The 20,075-nt window shown below is 44.8% G+C and overlaps 1 long non-coding RNA gene across 2 annotated transcripts in view; it reads left to right on the plus strand.

The window, feature by feature from the left end:
* LOC138642585 (uncharacterized) overlaps positions 1-2,460 on the plus strand; it is a 35,672-nt gene extending 33,212 nt beyond the window's left edge. Inside the window, exons 2-6 of one of the 2 annotated variants that reach the window (XR_011314067.1) lie at positions 1,372-1,464; positions 1,718-1,804; positions 1,887-2,027; positions 2,104-2,184; positions 2,387-2,460. This is a non-coding gene — a long non-coding RNA (uncharacterized lncRNA). Of the gene's footprint in view, positions 1-1,047; positions 1,465-1,717; positions 1,805-1,886; positions 2,028-2,103; positions 2,185-2,386 lie in introns of those variants that run through there. The other variant, XR_011314066.1, reaches the window with a different exon arrangement.
* The last annotated feature ends 17,615 nt before the right edge of the window (positions 2,461-20,075 follow it).

Raw genomic sequence — 20,075 nt, forward strand, 5'->3', positions numbered from 1 at the left:
CAACGTTCAAACTGTCCCATAGCTGTGCCACATAGTGGCTCTGCAACGTTCAAACTGCCCCATAGCTGTGCCACATACTTTTGGGTACCTGCGTACTGACCTCTGCGAATCTCCTTGCGAAGCTCCTGCAGGCGCTCTGGGCTTTTGGACTTGAGATCGCCCCATTTTTTCACAATCTGGGCCTTGCTGCGAGTTATCCCAAACCGCTTCCTGAGGCCCTCAGACACCACACGGACAACTTCATCCTTATGCTGGTTGCGGTGCAGCACCAGCCCAGTTGTCTCGTACTGCATCCGATCCATTGTTCCAATAAGGAACTTGAGCTCTGGGATGCCCATAGGAGGATCACGGCGACTGGCAGCCATTATCAAGATGTCAGGGAACCAAAACAAGCTAGCGCAGGCACGCCGGAACGCTGTAACGTCATCACGCCGTCATAGACCACGAGCGTACATTACGTGACGCTCCGGCGTTAAATAACCATCCTTCGAACGGCATTTACTATGTGCGTTCATTCCGTACCGCTCAGCCGTCACAAATGTGACGCTATCCATAAACGGCAACGCTATTGCGATGCCGATCTGGCGGCAGGACGGCGGAGTACAGCTCCTCCTCTGGGCGTTGCTGTTCAGGGTCATTCCATCTAAAATGGCGGCGAGAATGCGTTCTGCTCCTCTGGGGCAGCCAGAGCTCCTTTTTTTTTATTAGACAGATGGATGCCCTGGATTATGAGGGTCTGGAGAGCCGCCCTGCCCACCCACACATCCACAAGCGGGAAGTGCTTGGCCACATAGCCAGAATGATGGAGAGGAGGTTTGGCGTCTGCCGCAGTCAGCTTCAGCTGCGTAAAAAATGGGCTGACCTCCGCTATAAAACGCCACAAATGTTTGCTGAGTTGCGTGCGGAGGCAAGGCGAGGCAAGTACTAGTATGGGGGGATTGGGAGATGCACGCTGTCAGGAGGGGGGGGGTTTGGGAGGGAGGCTTGCGCTCATGGTCGCCAACGTGACCTTAAATGCATTAAAACACATGCCCCGTTTTTGTAAAATTTAGTTATTTTCCAAGCAGAATATGCGTTGTCCGTGAGAAAACTTGTCGGGTTCCCTAATCTCAACCACCATCTTGAAATTATTATGATGTCCATTATTTTTAGTTTCTCAATTTCCCAAAAATATTAACGGAGGAGGTTGGCCTACTGATGAAATAATACGTTTTCCAAAGACAGGAAGACCATTGAACACCAGAGCCCACATACATGTCTGAGTATCGCACCCCTGTAAAGTGTGATCTCTATTTTATGTTTGAGTATATTGTAAGCTTTGATCTGCAGCACTCAACATTTGTGTGTAAACATTGTGATTCTTTACTTTAGGTGTAGAGAGACAGCGGCGGCAAGTGAGACCCACCATTGCCACCAGTACCCCATCTTCAGACACCAGTGGGAGCCCACAGTCCGGGACATCACGTAAGTTCACAATCATTGATTGCATTTTTTTTAACATCACACGGGACATAACAGGGTAGCTGAAATATTTGAAGACATTACAGACGCAATAATGACCCAGCGGCCTACCACGCCTCCACCATCTGTGGCGACCATGCACCCTCGCACCCCTGTGAAGTGTGATATAAATTTTATGTTTCAGTATATTGTTAGCTTTGATCTGCAGCACTCTACATGTGTTTTTAAAGATTGCGTTTGTTAACTTTATGTGTAGAGAGACAGCGGCGGCAACAGGTACCTGCCATTGCCAGCAGCACCACAGCATCCACCACCAGCGGGAGCCCACAGTCCATGACGTCACGTAAGTTAACAATCATAGATTACAGTTTTTCAACTGCATACGGGACATAAGAGGGTAGCGGAAATATTTGAATACATTACAGACGCAGTAATGACCCAGCGGCCTACCACGCCACCACCAGACAGCAGACGGCCTCGCACCCCTACACCACCCTCAACACCTCCCTTCCGACACTCCTCTTCCTCCCCCGGGTCGGCGGCATTCTCCCCAGAACATAACATACGTAAGTGACCAAAACAGCGAGCGCTTCCCAACGGCGTGTTCCATAGTTAACCAGATCTGTTATTATTTCCTTTAAGGTGCTGCAGCAGTGGCCAGATCGCTGGGGTGGGAAATTAGCAGCTCTGGTTCTGGCAATGAGGAACCGGCGTCCCTTCTCCGTAAGTATCAAGATAATACGAGTGGTTTTCTGCTGGATGTCACAATAGACAACTAAAACTGTAAAATTTAATAAAATTTACATCGCCCTGTGGTGCCAGACCAAATAGAAATTTACAACACACAAAATTTGGTCCTGCCCCAGAGGTCGAGATGTATTTTCAGCGGAATCAACGTTGGTTCTCCAACCTCTTCTATCCACAGAACCGCCCACCGTAAGAGAGCTCCTGGCGAGACAATTGCGCCTGGAGCGGACAGCAGCGCTCCTGCAGCAGACACCTCTTGGGCCGTGGAAGGAGATAATTTTTTTTTTTGGGGGTTTATGTTATATTTTGTTGTTTAATAATTTAAAACCAAGAAATTGTTACAAAAAAACCCAAAAATCTTCGCATTCTTTCTATAATGTTTACCAAGCTATAAGGGTTAACAGCACCATTTTATAGGCATCACATTTAAAGTTATTTAGAGAGGTTTATATGACAGCAAAGCAAAAAAAAATATTTTTTTATACGGCGCGATCCTGCCAGGGTACAGCTCCAGAACCATTAAAGTACTGACAGTATTTTTCGCGACAGTCCCTTGCATCGTCTGCCTGTCTGCCAGATCCAAGTGCTTTAAGAGCTGTAAAATTATCAGGTTGTGTACGCCATTCCCCGGGCACAATATCTCCGGTTCTTGCGTCCACTGCATCAATAAACGAAGGAGGAGAATAGGAGCTCGTATCATGACGTCTCAGGAAATTATGGAGCACACAGCATGCCAAAACCACAAAGTCTATAGACGGCAGCTTCAAGTTGATAGCTGTGTGGAACACTCTAAACCGATTTGCCATAATCCCAAAGGCATTTTCAACCACACGACGGGCCCTCGACAACCGGTAATTAAAGATTCTGCGCTCCGGTGTGAGTGTTCTCTGTGCAAATGGCTTCAGCAAATGTGGATGAAGAGGGAAAGCTTCATCAGCGATGAAGACAAAATTTAGGTTTGCTTTTGTGTCTTCATTTAGTGGCAACAGCAGTTCATTGTTCCTCAAGCTTTCCCCAAATGAAGTGTGTTCAAAAACACCACCGTCGGAGACTCGACCATTCATGCCAACATCCACATCGACAAACTCATAGTTCGCATTGACAAGGGCCATGAGGATCACACTGAAATATCCTTTGTAGTTGAAAAAAAAGGATCCAGAGTTGGCTGGTTGCGTGATGCGCACATGCTTTCCATCTAATGCACCACCGCAGTTTGGAAACTGCCACAGCTCATCAAAATCGGAAGCAATCCTCTTCCAGTCATCCGCCGTCTTGGGAAACTGCAAGATGAGAAGGAAACATGTACAAATTAGGTCAAATATATTATGCACATACACTCTCATGTGGACATCCTACAGTGATTGAGGCGCAGTATGGATTAGTATAACAAAGTCAACAACCCTGAGTATGCAGGCAGCCATTTTTTCAGATGGCTTCGGTGACTCAGAGGGGGTGCTAAACAATATATCTAAATTATATAATCAATAAAATTACGTTGGGAGCAGCAAATAAAAGAAGGGTGGCGCAGGGTTGGAGCAGCACATATCAGAATGGAGACGCAAAATGGTAGCAGCACATGTCAGACTGGAGGCGCAGGATCACAGCAGCACATGTCTGAATGGGGGCGCAGGATGGGAGCAGCACATGATAGGATGTAGAACATATACCAATAGAAATTCTCGCCATCAGGGCGTAGAACGGGTTCAATAGCTAGTATAATATATCGACATAACACAGCAGCCAAAAAAAATATAGTAGTACCTCCATATAATGCCTTAAGCTCTGCACAATGGCCTCGCATGTCTCCGGAATCACAACGCTCAGGAAAGGTCTGGAAACAGCGGCGGAAAACTGCAAATCCTGAAGAGACCTTCCTGTTGCCAGGAACCGCAGTGTCACCGCCAACCTTTCCTCCACGGGCACGGCTGCACGCATCGGCGTATCACGCCTTTGTATGAGTGGCGTAACAGCAGACAGTATTATTTTGAAGGATTCCTCGGACATCCGAAGGTAGTTGCGGAAATCATGAGGGTTATTGTCACGTAACTCTCTTATGAGACCCATGTGTGACAATGTGGATCTTTTCTGCAGCCAGCTCCGGGTCCACATGCGACGTTTTCGTTTAGGACGTCTCTCCTCTTGGAGACGTGCTGCCTCAAACACCAGGGCAGCAGCAACAACAGAACTCTCATCGGAAGTGAGCATAGTTCCTAAAAAGAAAACAAACGTACAATAAATACACGTGCTTACAAAACAATGTTCTGACCATTGATCTAATAACTATATATGTTACTACTGGTATTAAATGGGGCAGTCAACCATCTCGATCTGTAAAAGGATTAATTAATTGGGCCACGCTACAGCTGTGTACCTGAGGTTCTCAGGCCTACCCTACTCAAAGGAACAATCGACCACACTCCAGCGTTTATCCCCGTTGAAGCGCAACATATGCTACGCTGTAGCGTTATACATACCTTTTGCGGTAAAAGTCTAGTAGTTAAAAGTCCAGGGAATCCAGCGAATTTAGGAGTTCTGTTTACAGCACGTGCTACAGAGAGAAATGAATAGCGCGCTCGAGAGCTCCGGTTTTATCCGCTGGGAACAATAGTCCTTTGTCGAATGAGCGCACAGTATTGTACCGCCCAATCAGCACACGGGAGGTGGAGAATTCAGCGCTCCTACGTAGCCAGCTCCTCCGCCCTTTACATCGTATACAATATCGTGCACACCTTTGTTACACCATGTGATCATGCCGCCACAGCGGGACACTAGACGACGAAAGAAAGTTTCAAACGATGTGCTACGACGTACGATTCACAGCGGGGTCCCTGATCGCAGGAGCGTTTCACACACTGCGATATCGTACCTATATCGCTCGAACGTCACAAATCGTGCCGTCGTAGCGATCAAAATTGCACTGTGTGACGGTACCCTTAGATCAGGAATAGGATGGACATTTATAGGACATTTCATAACTTGCCCAAATTCTTATGATAAAAATATTCCCCACAAACTGCATTGAACTACTGTACCCAATTTATTATATACTAGCTGTACTACCCGGCTGCGCCTGGGTTAATATCTGCTATTAGCAAAATAGAATGTGTTAACAAAAATTTATTCTGCACACAAAAACCACAAAACAAATAGAAATGTAATTATTAAAAGGCAAAAACTAAGTTAATAGAAGCATTTCTGTTGTGAATTCTGTTGTCGAGCTTCCTCCTGTGGTCGTGAATGGTACTTCGGCGAGTTCTGTCTATGGGCTCCCTCTGGTGGCTATGAGTGAAGCTGCGGCTTCTGAGGTTCCTTACACAGGTGATGTGGTTTATCCTTTGGTTGGCTGCTCTATTTAACTCCTCTCAGATCGTTACTCCATGCCAGCTGTCAATGTTTTTGCATTTGTTCAGTTCGCTCCTGGATCTCTCTGGTGACCTGCCTTCTCCTGCAGAAGCTAAGTTCCTGATAGTCATTATTTGTTCACTGTTTTCTTGTCCAGTTGGTTATCATGATTTTGTCTTGCTAGCTGGAAGCTCTGGGATGCAGAGTGGTCCCTCCGCACCGTGAGTCGGTGCGGAGGTCTTTTTTGCACACTCTGCGTGGTCTTTTGTAGGTTTTTGTGCTGATCGCAAAGTTACCTTTCCTATCCTCTGTCTATTTAGTAAGTCTGGCCTCCCTTTGCTGAAACTAGTTTCATTTCTGCGTTTGTGACTTTCATCTTTACTCACAGTCAATATATGTGGGGGGCTTCCTTTACCTTTGGGGAATTTCTCTGAGGCAAGGTAGGCTTTATTTTCTATCTCTAGGGCTAGATAGTTCTTAGGCTGCGACGAGGCGCCTAGGTCTGGTCAGGAGCGCTCCACGGCTATTTCTAGTGTGTGTGATAGGATTAGGGCTTGCAGTCAGCAGAGTTCCCACATCCCAGAGCTCGTCCTGTATGAGGTTTAACTATCAGATCATTCCAGGTGCTCCTAACCACCAGGTCATAACAATACAGCTGGCCCAAAGTATTAATGCATCTTAATAGAGGGATAAGAGAACTTCTGAGACCATTTTTTTTCTTTGCACTGTGTTTTGTTTTTCTTTTCCCCTAGACCTTTGGGTGGTTCAGGACACAGGTGTAGCTATGGACATTCAAGGTCTGACCTCTTGTGTGGATCATCTCACTGCAAGGGTATAAAACATTCAAGATTTTGTGGTTCAGAATCCTATGTTAGAGCCTAGAATTCCTATTCCTGACTTATTTTCTGGGGATAGATCTAGGTTCTTGAATTTCAAAAATAATTGTAAACTGTTTCTAGCTTTGAAACCCCGCTCCTCTGGTGACCCCGCTGAACAAGTAAAAATCATTATTTCTTTGTTGCGTGGTGACCCTCAAGACTGGGCATTTTCCCTTGCGCCAGGAGATCCTGCATTGCGTGATGTTGATGCGTTTTTTCTGGCGCTTGGATTGCTTTATGATTAACCAAATTCAGTGGATCAGGCAGAGAAAATTTTGCTGGCTTTGTGTCAGGGTCAGGATGAAGCGGAGGTGTACTGTCAGAAATTTAGAAAGTGGTCTGTGCTTACTCAGTGGAATGAATGTGTCCTGGCAGCAATTTTCAAAAAGGGTCTTTCTGAAGCCCTTAAGGATGTCATGGTGGGATTTCCCACGCCTGCTGGTCTGAATGAGTCTATGTCCTTGGCCATTCAGATCGATCGGCGCTTGCGGGAACGCAAAGCTGTGCACCATCTGACGGTATTCTCTGAGCATAGGCCTGAGCCTATGCAGTGTGATAGGACTTTGACCAGAGCTGAACGGCAAGAACACAGACGTCGGAATGGGCTGTGTTTTTACTGTGGTGAATCCACTCATGCTATCTCCGATTGTCCTAAGCGCACTAAGCGGTTCGCTAGGTCTGCCACCATTGGTACGGTACAGTCTAAATTTCTTTTGTCCGTTACTCTGATTTGCTCTCTGTCGTCCTATTCTGTATTGGCATTTGTAGATTCAGGCGCTGCCTTGAATTTGATGGACCTGGAGTTTGCCAGGCGTTGTGGTTTTTTCTTGGAGCCCTTGCAGCATCCTATTCCATTGAGAGGAATTGATGCTACGCCTTTGGCCAAGAATAAGCCTCAGTACTGGACTCAATTGATCATGTGCATGGCTCCTGCACATCAGGAGGATATTCGCTTTTTGGTGTTGCATAATCTGCATGATGTGGTCGTTTTGGGGTTGCCATGGCTACAGGTCCATAATCCAGTGTTGGATTGGAAATCTATGTCTGTGTCCGTCTGGGGTTGTCAGGGAGTACATGGTGATGTTCCATTGTTGTCAATTTCACCTTCCACTCCTTCTGAAGTCCCTGAGTTTTTATCAGATTACCGGGATGTATTTGAGGAGCCTAAATCCGGTGCCCTACCTCCTCATAGGGATTGCGACTGTGCTATTAATTTGATTCCTGGTAGTAAGTTCCCTAAGGGCCGTCTGTTTAATTTATCTGTGCCAGAGCACGCCGCTATGCGGAGTTATATAAAGGAATCCTTGGAGAAGAGTCATATTCGTCCGTCGTCGTCACCATTGGGAGCAGGGTTCTTTTTTGTGGCCAAGAAGGATGGTTCTTTGAGACCTTCTATTGATTACCGCCTCCTTAATAAGATCACAGTCAAATTTCAGTATCCTTTGCCGCTGCTGTCTGATTTATTTGCTCGGATTAAGGGGGCTAGTTGGTTCACCAAGATAGATCTGCGTGGTGCGTATAATCTTGTGCGAATTAAACAGGGTGATGAATGGAAAACGGCATTTAATACGCCCGAGGGCCATTTTGAGTACCTGGTTATGCCATTCGGGCTTTCTAATGCTCCATCTGTGTTTCAGTCCTTTATGCATGACATCTTCCGAGAGTACCTGGATAGATTCATGATTGTATATTTGGATGACATTTTGGTCTTTTCGGATGATTGGGAGTCTCATGTGAAGCAGGTCAGAATGGTGTTCCAGGTCCTTCATGCGAATTCCTTGTTTGTGAAGGGGTCAAAGTGTCTCTTTGGAGTTCAGAAGGTTTCATTTTTGGGTTTCATTTTTTCCCCTTCTACTATCGAGATGGACCCTGTTAAAGTTCAGGCCATTTACGATTGGACTCAGCCGACATCTGTGAAGAGCTTGCAGAAGTTCCTGGGCTTTGCTAATTTTTATCGTCGCTTCATCGCTAATTTTTCCAGTGTTGCTAAACCGTTGACTGATTTGACCAAGAAAGGTGCTGATGTGGTCAATTGGTCCTCTGCGGCTGTAGAGGCTTTTCAGGAGTTGAAGCGATGTTTTGCTTCTGCCCCTGTGTTGTGCCAGCCAGATGTTTCGCTCCCTTTTCAGGATGAGGTTGATGCTTCTGAAATTGGAGCAAGGGCTGTTTTGTCGCAAAGAAGTTCTGATGGCTCGGTGATGAAACCCTGTGCCTTCTTTTCTAGAAAATTCTCGCCTGCTGAGCGCAATTATGATGTGGGCAATCGGGAGTTGTTGGCCATGAAGTGGGCATTCGAGGAGTGGCGACATTGGCTTGAAGGAGCTAAACATCGCGTGGTGGTTTTGACGGATCACAAGAATTTAACTTATCTCGAGTCTGCCAAACGGTTGAATCCTAGACAGGCTCGATGGTCGCTCTTTTTCTCCCGTTTTTATTTTGTGGTTTCATACCTTCCGGGATCTAAGAATGTGAAGGCTGACGCCGTGTCAAAGAGTTTTGTGCCTGATTCTCCGGGTGTTCCGGAGCCGGTGGGTATTCTTAAAGAAGGGGTAATTTTGTCTGCCATTTCCCCTGATTTGCGGCGTGTGCTGCAAAAGTTTCAGGCTGATAGACCTGACCGTTGTCCTACGGGGAAACTGTTTGTTCCTGATAGATGGACTAGTAGAGTTATCTCTGAGATTCATTGTTCAGTGTTGGCTGGTCATCCTGGAATCTTTGGTACCAGAGATTTGGTGGCTAGATCCTTTTGGTGGCCTTCTTTGTCACGGGATGTGCGTTCTTTTGTGCAGTCCTGTGGGACTTGTGCTCGGGCTAAGCCCTGCTGTTCTCGTGCCAGTGGGTTGCTTTTGCCCTTGCCGATTCCGAAGAGGCCCTGGACGCATATTTCCATGGATTTTATTTCAGATCTCCCTGTTTCTCAAGGGATGTCGGTCATTTGGGTGGTTTGTGATCGCTTCTCTAAGATGGTCCATTTGGTACCCTTATCTAAATTGCTTTCCTCCTCTGATTTGGTACCATTGTTTTTCCAGCATGTGGTTCGTTTGCATGGCATTCCAGAGAACATCGTCTCGGACAGAGGTTCCCAGTTTGTTTCGAGGTTTTGGCGGTCCTTTTGCGCTAAGATGGGCATTGATTTGTCTTTTTCTTCGGCTTTCCATCCTCAGACTAATGGCCAAACCGAACAAACTAATCAGACTTTGGAGACATATCTGAGATGTTTTGTTTCTGCTGAACAGGATGATTGGGTGTCCTTCTTGCCTTTGGCTGAGTTCGCCCTCAATAATCGGGCCAGCTCGGCTACTTTAGTTTCTCCTTTTTTCTGTAATTCTGGTTTCCATCCTCGTTTCTCTTCAGGGCAGGTTGAGTCTTCGGACTGTCCTGGTGTGGATGCGGTGGTGGACAGGTTGCAGCGGATTTGGACTCATGTGGTGGACAATTTGACATTGTCCCAGGAAAAGGCTCAACGTTTCGCTAACCGCCGGCGTTGTGTTGGTCCCCGACTTCGTGTTGGGGATTTGGTTTGGTTGTCATCTTGTCACGTTCCTATGAAGGTTTCCTCTCCTAAGTTTAAGCCTCGTTTCATTGGGCCTTATAAGATTTCTGAAGTTCTTAATCCTGTGTCATTTCGTTTGGACCTTCCAGCTTCTTTTGCCATCCATAATGTGTTCCATAGGTCGTTGTTACGGAGATACGTGGCTCCTGTGGTTCCCTCCGTTGATTCCCCTGCCCCGGTGTTGGTTGGGGGGGAGTTGGAGTATGTGGTGGAGAAGATTTTGGATTCTCGTGTTTCGAGACGGAAACTTCAGTACCTGGTCAAGTGGAAGGGTTATGGTCAGGAAGATAATTCCTGGGTTTTTGCCTCTGATGTTCATGCTGCCGATCTAGTTCGTGCCTTTCATTTGGCTCATCCTGATCGGCCTGGGGGCTCTGGTGAGGGTTCGGTGACCCCTCCTCAAGGGGGGGGTACTGTTGTGAATTCTGTTGTCGAGCTCCCTCCTGTGGTCGTGAATGGTACTTCGCCGAGTTCTGTCTATGGGCTCCCTCTGGTGGCTATGAGTGAAGCTGCGGCTTCTGAGGTTCCTTACACATTTGACGTGGTTTATCCTTTGGTTGGCTGCTCTATTTAACTCCTCTCAGATCGTTACTCCATGCCAGCTGTCATTGTTTTTGCATTTGTTCAGTTTGCTCCTGGATCTCTCTGGTGACCTGCCTTCTCCTGCGGAAGCTAAGTTCCTGATAGTCATTATTTGTTCACTGTTTTCTTGTCCAGTTGGTTATCATGATTTTGTCTTGCTAGCTGGAAGCTTTGGGATGTAGAGTGGTCCCTCCGCACCGTGAGTCGGTGCGGAGGTCTTTTTTGCACACTCTGCGTGGTCTTTTGTAGGTTTTTGTGCTGATCGCAAAGTTACCTTTCCTATCCTCTGTCTATTTAGTAAGTCTGGCCTCCCTTTGCTGAAACTAGTTTCATTTCTGCGTTTGTGACTTTCATCTTTACTCACAGTCAATATATGTGGGGGGCTTCCTTTACCTTTGGGGAATTTCTCTGAGGCAAGGTAGGCTTTATTTTCTATCTCTAGGGCTAGATAGTTCTTAGGCTGCGACGAGGCGCCTAGGTCTGGTCAGGAGCGCTCCACGGCTATTTCTAGTGTGTGTGATAGGATTAGGGCTTGCAGTCAGCAGAGTTCCCACATCCCAGAGCTCGTCCTGTATGAGGTTTAACTATCAGGTTATTCCAGGTGCTCCTAACCACCAGGTCATAACACATTTCACAACATATATTTCAACACCAGAGATATTTCACACAGATTTAACTAAATTGGCCAAGTAATGTGAAATAATCTTCTACTACTTATTCGAGAGCCTTTTGATAAACGACATTCTTAGGCTAGGTTCACCCTGCGTTAAAGCAGCCCATTCAACACATGCGTTAAACGAGCTGCGTTAACGCAAGTGTCGAATTTTGCTAGCGCAGATAGAGCTGCAGATGCTTTTTCTGCGCTAGCAGTGACGGACCCGGAAACGCTGCAGCTGCATTATGGGCGTGCGCTAGCGATGCGCCCGAAATAGGGGATAATGGCAGCGTTAGCAGACTGCGTTACACCGCGTTATGCCGCGGTGTAATGCAGTCCATCTAACGGACTGCCAGAACGCAGTGTGAACCTGGCCTTAGTTTTTCCTTCAGGCGCCACCAACACACCCTAACTGACATGCTAATACCTCACACAAGCTTTGTTACACTGAGAATGTCCTTTGTTGCCTATATTAACCAATCAGAGCTCAGATTAATTAACTGTAGCAAAATAGAAGCTGAGCTGTGATTGGTTGCTATTGGCAGCCTGATAAATCCCCAGCCAACAGGAAGCCTTCACCCCTGCCAGTATATATTAGCTCACACATACACATAATAGACAGGTCATGTGATTGACAGCTGCCGTATTTCCTATATGGTACATTTGTTGCTCTTGTAGTTTGTCTGCTTATTAATCAGATTTCTATTTTTGAAGAATAATACCAGACTTGTGTGTGTTTTAGGGCGAGTTTCATGTGTCAAGTTGTGTGTGTTGAGTTGCGTGTGGCGACATGCATGTAGCGACTTTTGTGAGATGAGTTTTGTGTGGCGACATGCATGTAGCAACTTTTTGTGTGTCGAGTTGCATGTGACAGGTTAGTGTAGCAAGTTGTGTGCAGCAAGTTTTGCACATGGCGAGTTTTGCGCGTGGCGAGTTTTATGTGGTGCGTTTTGAATATGTGCAAGTTTTGTATGAGGCAACTTTTGCATGGTTTGCAACTTTTGTGCATGTGGCAATTTTTCAGCGTGTGCAATTTTTGTATGTTGCGAGTGTTCCATGAGGTGAGTTTTGCACGTGTGGCGAGTTTTGCGTGAGCCTAGTTTTGCATGTGGTGAATTTTGCGCTTTGCGAGTTTTGAGTGGCGACGTTTGTGTTTCGACTTTTATGTGGCGTGGTTGGTGTATGTGTGGTGAAATGTTTGCTGAGGGTGGTATGTGTGTTCAAGCACGTGGTAGTTTGTGGCGCATTTTATGTGTGTTCATATCCCCGTGTGTGGTGAGTATCCCATGTCGAGGCCCCACCTTAGCAACTGTACGGTATATACTCTTTGGCGCCATCGCTCTCATTCTTAAAATCCCCCTTGTTCACCTCTGGCAGCTGTCAATTTGCCTCCAACACTTTTTCTTTCACTTTTTTCCCATTATGTAGATAGGGGCAAAATTGTTTGGTGAATTGGAACGCAACATAGCTTACGACTCTCTCGGGGTCCAGACGTGTGACTGTGCAAAATTTTGTGTCTGTAGCTGCGATGGTGCAGATGCCAATGCCGGACATACACACATACATACATACATACACACACACACATTCAGCTTTTATATATTAGATTTTCGGAGTCGGTCCATTTGATACCAACTCCGACTCCAACTCCGACTCCACCAAAATGTGCTCAAATTCAGACTCCAACTCCACAGCCCTGGTTTACACCATATCAAATAGAAGCACTGTGGGCATGGGATAGCTATAAAACCCATCTAATGTTGAACTGTACAACACAGCATTCTGAGCACTGCTATTCCTGATCGTGGGCATGTACCCTAAGGGGCATACTGTGGCCCCTCCAGACCAGGGTATTGTGCAACTTTTGAACGAGGGAGTAGTAAATGTAAGTCAGGAAAGGTATAGCTGAACATACGGTTTATTGCACCAGGAAGTTTATGGCTAAGTTCACGCTGGGCGTTTTTGCTGCGTTTTTTATGTTTTTTTATGCTAATTTTCAGCTGCTTTTTAAAGTACCAGCAATGCCTATGAGACTTCAAAAATCTCATGCACGCACATTGACTTTTTTTTTTTGTCATCAGGATTTCGTAAAATACAAAAAATTGGAGTCCGGATCAACAGGACTGGATTTTCCTTTTCTTTTTCAAAAGAAAATATGGTGCATACAAAAGAAAAATGTACATGGTCGATCATGTAAATTTTTCTTTTGTATGCACCATATTTTCTTTTGAAAAAGAAAAGGAAAATTCAGTCCTGTTGAGCCGGACTCCAATTTTTTCTATTTCCCTTGATGTGATGCCGGTGTCTCAGACCCAGGTGGATGAACATAGACTCGAGCAACTGGGTGAGCTGGAATCAAGTTTCTATTATCAGGATTTTGTGCTTTGCATGTTTTTTTGGACATAAAGCATGTCACTTCTGTCAGCATTTAAAAAAAATAAAACATGCAGCTGAAAATGCTGAAAAAAAAAACACCTAATGTGAACTCACCCTAAGGCCGGTTTCACACGTCCTGATAGCAGTTCAAGCTCTGTCACAGTGACCTCATCACTTGCATTCTCCCACGGTCCTGAGGTCACAGTAGTTCGTGCCGGCAGCAAGCACAGACTCAGTGACATTACCGCTAGTTACTGAGCCTGTGCCTGCTGCTTCTCATTCATTTCCCAGTAAACTGTGTATCCCCTAGATATGGATTACAGCGTGGGACTAACTGAACACCGGACAAGTATGGTATATTGTTTATTATTTTTATTTTTTTGCAGGAGATCGAGGGCGTCGCTTGGACTAGCAGTATAATAAAGATGGAAAAACTGTGTGATGTATGATTTCATTAAAATACTTTATTCTGCATGTGTGTGTTTATTTAACCCTTTACCAACTATGGGATTAGTAATGAAGAGATTTCTTATTGACATGTCTCCATTACTAAGCCAGGTTTAGTGTCACCTTACAATAGGAAGGTGACATAAACTCCACATTACCCATCTTGCCACCGCCACAGGGCAAGTGGAAAGAACCCGTCAAAGCTCCAGAATTGGCATATCTAATAGATGCGCCTTTTCTGGGCAGCTGCGTGCTGCTGTTTTTAGGCTGGGGGGCCCATATCCATGGTTCCTTACCAGCCTGAGAATAGCAGCCCACACCTCTGAGTTTTTCCGGGTTGGTTTGACAACATGGGGGAACCCCACATCAGGTTTTTCATTCATTCATTGTCCCCTGCTCACGCTGCTCGCCGGCACAGCAGGGGAGAATGGATGAAAGCCGCGTTCAGCACCAATCACAGGGGTACAGCGGCTTACAGTGGTGCTATGTCCCCGGTGGCCGTCCGTGCACAAGGAGGACAGTGTGCACTGTTCTCTGTGTGCACGTGTGTGGCACATTTTTGGGCCTGTGTGTCTGGGTGAAAACGGACTTGTCGGCGTCTTTTGCCCATGGACACACAGTCCGTGAAAACACGCTGACATGTGCATAGACCCATTCATTTGAAAGGGTCTAGGTGTGTCAGTGTCTCCGGTACATGAGAAAACTGTCATCACACGTACCTGGAGACACTGATGTGTGAAACCGGCCTAACAGAGGATTAGGTAAAGAATAAGTGCACGAAAGGGTATATACCACCAGTGTGGGTAAGGCACTGTGCATAGAGTCAGAGGCCTATGTTTTTTACAAAACCCATTAAATTAAAAACTCATACCATATAAAATATAAAATCTTGGTTGCTCTTCATTTATCCAACAAAGGCTAGAAGAGTGCCCTTTTCACCTTTGCCAGTATAGCGTGCATCAGTATACATGTTTATGGCTGCTCCATAGTATAGCTATTTGCACCCAACATATAGGTTACCTAACAGCACAGCCCACAGTGAAACTTATGGCTTATACTTAGCACTCAGTACTACCAATTAAAGGGATTGTCCACCACATTTAAATCCCTTTAAAAATGAGCCTGTGGTGGACCATACACAAAAACATGACATACAGGTGCTTCTGACAAAATTAGGGTGGTTTCACACTTACGTAGGGGAGGGCTGCGTAGTTCCTCCATTAAGCCCCATCTACTGCTGCACCTCTTCCATTCAGCTACACCTACGTCGGCATGCATCCTGCGTACCTATCTTTAACATTGGGTACGCAAGCCATGAGAATGCATGCGGATGCCTTTGCATGCGTAGTTTTGACAGAGGCATTCGCATGGCCTGCGTACCCAATGTTAAAGATAGGTACGCAGAATGCATGCCGACGTAGGCGAAGCTGAATGGAAGAGGTGTGGCAGTGGGCGGGGCTTAACGGATGAACTACGCAACCCTCCGCAGCTCTGCCCTACACAAGTGTGAAACCAGCGTTAGAATATCATCAAAACGTTATTTTATTTCAGTTCTTCAATACAAAAAGTGAAACTCATATATAGAGTCCTTACAAATAGAGTGATGTATTTCAAGTGTTTATTTCTGTTAATGTTGATGATTATGGCTTACAGCTAGTGATGAGCGAATATGCTCGTTACTCGAGATTTCTCGAGCATGCTCGGGGGTCCCCCGAGTATTTTTTAGTGCTCGGTTTTTTTGCCGCAGCTGAATGATTTACATCTGATAGCCAACATAAGTACATGTGGGGATTCCCTAGCAACCAGGCAACCCCCACATGTACTTATGCTGGCTATCAGATGTAAATCATTCAGCTGCGTCAAGAAAAACAAACTCCGAGCACTAAAAAAATACTTGGAGGACCCCCGAGCATGCTCGAGAAATCTTGAGTAACGAGTATATTCGCTCATCACCACTTACAGCCAATGAAAACCCAAAAGTCATTATCACAGTGACTTAGAATAATTAACAAAAAACTACTTCAAAGGCTTCCAAAGCATTTAAAAAGGTCCCTTAGGCTGAAGTCACACTAGTCTGGAATACGGACGAGTGCTATGCGATAAAAAAATCACATAGCACTCTGACCAATATTTCTCTATGGGGCAGCTCACATCTTCCGTTTTTTTCTCGTCCGTATTATAGTTGCGAGTGAACGAGAAAAATATGGATTACACACGGACCATCAGTGTGACTTGCGAGAAATTCTCAGGCATTGGGCAGGTGACAGGAAAGGCTCAGCCATTATTTGCTCATTTTGCAAGTGTGTGAGAAAATCTCACCATACGGATGAGAATCTGATGACACACGGAAACTTTTTTTTTAGAAAAAAACGCATCCTAGCATTGCACATGGATGATATACGGATCACCATACGGAGAACATTTGTGCGATTCTCAGCAGACAAAATCGGACGGATTTTTTATACATTGTGTGTGACTCCAGACTTATTCTGTTTCAGTAGGCTCCACAATCATGGGGAAGACTGCTGACTTGACAGTCCAGAAGGCAGTCATTAACACACTCCACAAGGAGGGTAAGCCACAAAAGGTCATTGCTAAAGAAGCTGGCTATTCACAGAGCGCTGTATCCAAGCATATTATTGGAAAGTTGAGTAGAAGCGAAAAGTGTGGTAGAAAAAGGTGCACAAGCTACCGGGATAACTGCAGCCTTGAAAGGATTGTCAAGAAAAAGCCATTCAAAAATTTGGAGGGGAATCACAAGGAGTGGACTGCTGCTGGAGTCATTGCTTCAAGAGCCACCACACACAGACATATCCAGGACATGTTCTACAAGTGTCACATTCCTTGTGTCAAGCCACTCATGACCAATAGACAACACCAGAAGCGTCTTACCTGGGCCAAGGAGAAAAAGAACTGGACTGTTGCTCAGTGGTCCAAGGTGGTGTAAAGGTGTAAATTTTACATTTCATTCGGAAGAAGAGTGGAGAGGCACACAATCCAAGCTGCTTGAGGTCTAGTGTGAAGTTTCCACAATCAGTGATGGTTTGGGGAGCCATGTCATCTGCTGGTGTAGGTCCACTGTGTTTTAACAAGACCAACCTCATTGCAGCCGTCTACCAGGAAATTTTAGAACACTTCATGCTTCCCTTTGCCGACAAGCTTTTTGGAGATGGAGATTTAATTCTCCAGCAGGACTTGGCACCTGTCCACACTGCCAAAAGTACCAATACCTGGATTAAAAACCACACTATCAGGCTATGTGCACACGTCAGGATTTCTGGCAGAAATTTTCCTGCCAAAAACCTGACATGCGTTTTTTGCGCGTTTTTTCCAAATGCATAGAATAGCGGGAAAAACACGAAAAAAATGTGAAATTAATGAACATGCTGCTTTTTTTTACCGCAATGCGTTTTTTTCCCCGGAAAAAAAACGCATCATGTGCACAAAAATTGCAGAATGCATTCTAAATGATAGGATGCATATGTCTGCAGTTTCTAATGCGGTGTTATAACGTTTTTATCACGAAAAAAACGCGAAAAAACCTGAACATGTGCACATACCCTCACTGTGCGTGATTGGCCAGCAAACTGCCTGACCTTAACCCCGTATTGTCAAGAGGAAGATGAGACACCCCAAACCCAACAATGCAAATAAGCTGAAGGCTGCTATCAAAGCAACCTGGGCTTCCATAAGACCTCAGCAGTGCCACAAACTGATCGCCTCCATGCTATGTTGCATTGATCCAGTAATTGATTCAAAAGGAGCCCCAACCAAGTATTGAGGGCATTTACTGAACATACATTTCAGAAGGCCAACATTTCAGATTTTAAAATCATTTTTCAAGCTGGTGTTATAAAGTATTCTAATTTACTGAGATAGTGTCTTATGTCTTTTGGGTTTTCATTGGCTGTAAGCCACAATCATCAACATTAACATAAATAAACACTTGAAATAGATCACTCTGTTTGTAATGACTCTATCTAATATAAGAGTTTCCCTCTTTGTATTTAAGAACTGAAATAAATTAACTTTTTGATAACATTCTAATTTTGTGAGAAGCACCTGTAGATACTGGACCACTTTATTACTATTCAGAGACATCGGGGAACGTGGATTACATCTGACCTGTGTGGCAACATTTTGGGTAATAAATTGTTGAACGAAGGGGAGTGTTTATTTTGTTTATTTCTGTCTTTTTATGTTTTCAGGTATCCCTCTCTGGACTACTTTGTTGGATCAATTTGGACATGCCTAAGATTTTTTTTTAATATGTCAACGAGGGATAGTGTGGAGGATTCTTTATTCAAATCAAGTTGTTGTTTTTTTCTGTGTTTTTATTTTTTATTACTGATGGACTCCATCAGTAATAAAAAATAAAAACACAGAAAAAAAAAATGGACTGATGGACTCCATCAGTAATAAAAAATAAAAACACAGAAAAAAAAACAACTTGATTTGAATAAAGAATCCTCCACACTATCCCTCGTTGACATATTAAAAAAAATCTTAGGCATGTCCAAATTGATCTTAAATCTTATAGACACCTCTTCATTAGTAACCCCAGGGCTTGATGACCCCAGTCATGTGATTGCAGGTGGGTTGCCATGAAAACCAGAGGTCTCCTGGAGACCTCTATGGTTGTCACTGCCAGCTTGCTGTGAGCGCCGCCCAGTGGTCGGCACTCATAGCAAGTGAGTAATTCTGCTACATACAGGTGATCTGATCATAGCCTGTATGTAGCTGAGCCGATCGGGTTGTGGCAGCTTCTAGTCTCCCATGGAGACTATTGAAGCATGCCAAAAGTAATAAAAAAAATTGTTATTAAAAAAAAATAAAAGTTTAAATCACCACCCTTTCGCCTCATTCAAAATTAAACAATAAAAAAAAAAATCAAACATACACATAATTGGAATTGCTGTGTTCAGAATCGCCCGGTCTATTAATAAAAAAAAATGATTAACCTGATCGTTAAGCCGCAAAAAAAAAAGTTAAAAAGCCAGAATTAAGTTTTTTGGTCACTGCAACATTGCATTAAAATGCAATAACGGGCGATCAAAAGATCGTGTCTGCACCAAAATGGTATCATTAAAAACGTCAGCTCGGCGCAAAAAATAAGCCCTCACCCAACCCGAGATCAAGAAAAATGGAGACACTACGGGTATCGGAAAATGGCACAATTTTTTTTTTTTTAGCAAAGTTTGGAATTTTTTTTCACCACATAGATAAAAAAGAACCTATGCATGTTTGGTGTCTGTGACCTCATAATAACCTGGAGAATTATAATGGAAGGTCAGTTTTAGCATTTAGTGAACCTAGCAAAAAAAGCCAAACAAAAAACAAGTGTGGGATTACACTTTCTTTGCAATTTCACAGCACTTGGAATTTTTTAATATACAAGATAGTAAAACCACAAGATGGTAAAAAAATTGTGTCAATCAAAAGTACAACTTGTCCCACAAAAAAACAAGCCCGACATGGCCGTATTGACGGAAAAAAAAGTTATGGATCTGAGAAGAAGGGGAGCAAAAAAACGAAATGCAAAACAAAAAAAGGGGGTTAAGGGGTTAATTTTCTCCCAGTAAACATTCTTTCACTAAGGTGACCAGACAGCTTTTTAACGCAATTTATCTGCAGATTATCTCTATATCCAGAGTTTTTGCACATGACAGGTTTCATTTAACCACTGAAGCCCCCGTCACACACAGCGAGATCGCTAGCGAGATCGCTGCTGAGTCACAAGTTTTGTGACGCAACAGCGATCTCAGTAGCGATCTCGCTATGTGTGACACGTAGCAGCGACCAGGCCCCTGCTGTGAGATCGCTGGTCATGTCGGAATGGCCTGGGCCATTTTTTGATTGTTGAGGTCCCGCTGGGTAGCACACATCGCTGTGTTTGACACCTTACCAACGACCTCGCTGACCGGACGTCCCATTGAATCATCATGAAATAGCATCGTTCTACAGGTCGCTACAGGTCGCTGCTGCGTTGTTGGGGAGATCGCACTGTGTGACATCTCACCAGCGACCACATAGC

This window comes from Ranitomeya imitator, chromosome 6 (assembly GCF_032444005.1).
Source record: "Ranitomeya imitator isolate aRanImi1 chromosome 6, aRanImi1.pri, whole genome shotgun sequence".
Taxonomy (NCBI): domain Eukaryota; kingdom Metazoa; phylum Chordata; class Amphibia; order Anura; family Dendrobatidae; genus Ranitomeya; species Ranitomeya imitator.